Raw genomic sequence first — 813 nt, forward strand, 5'->3', positions numbered from 1 at the left:
TCCCAGAAATTTTAACTCCAGCTTTGGGCTTTGCAGATGAAATGACACATTTAATGAAAAAGGAGAAAATCAAATGGCATTTTTCTCTCCAGTCTTAATTCCCACACATCCAAAAGTGGCTGTTAAATATCTCTGGAATCAGCTGTAGCTTTCTTAATTAAAAAAAAAAATAATCTGTAGCTGTTTTATTCCAGGAAATTGTAAGACTACTGTAAATCCCACAGAAATCTGACTTTTATCCTTTTTTTTATTTAATTATTGTTGAATCTAAGAGGGGGGTGGAGGTTGGGGAAGAGAGACCTGCTGGATCTTTGCTGCTGGATTGTTTTTTAACTGGGATTTCTTCTGGAAATCCCATATTTCCCACAAACCAGGAAGGACATTGGGTGAATATGTGTGGATATCTATCGAGTGCATTTCCAGGGCAGCTTAAATTTTCAAACCCATGTACTTTATAAGCTCTTTTTATTTTTTTTTGGCAATTTTAAGGCTGTTTGGTTTCCAGGGAACTGCAACACCAACCTGTCCAAGCTGTAACCATGGAATAATTAACAGGAATAATTTGGTTTTTTAACCTGATGGGAAGTGTGGCACAGCCTGGCCTTTAAATCTGCTGCTGCTTCCAGGGCTGAATTCCCACGGAGAGAGGGAATTTTGGGAGGCTGGGATGGGTTTTCTCACTTATCCGACGCCGGAATTGAGAATTCCAGGGAGCCACCAAGGCAGCTCCTGGCTGGGATCACGGAGTGCTTGGCACAGCACCCACATGGGGCTTGGAGATGTTCTCTGGGAACACACTGCTCTCTTGAATCA

The sequence above is a fragment of the Manacus vitellinus genome, unplaced genomic scaffold (assembly GCF_001715985.3).
Source record: "Manacus vitellinus isolate BGI_N305 unplaced genomic scaffold, ASM171598v3 scaffold_64_pilon, whole genome shotgun sequence".
In the NCBI taxonomy this organism is placed as follows: domain Eukaryota; kingdom Metazoa; phylum Chordata; class Aves; order Passeriformes; family Pipridae; genus Manacus; species Manacus vitellinus.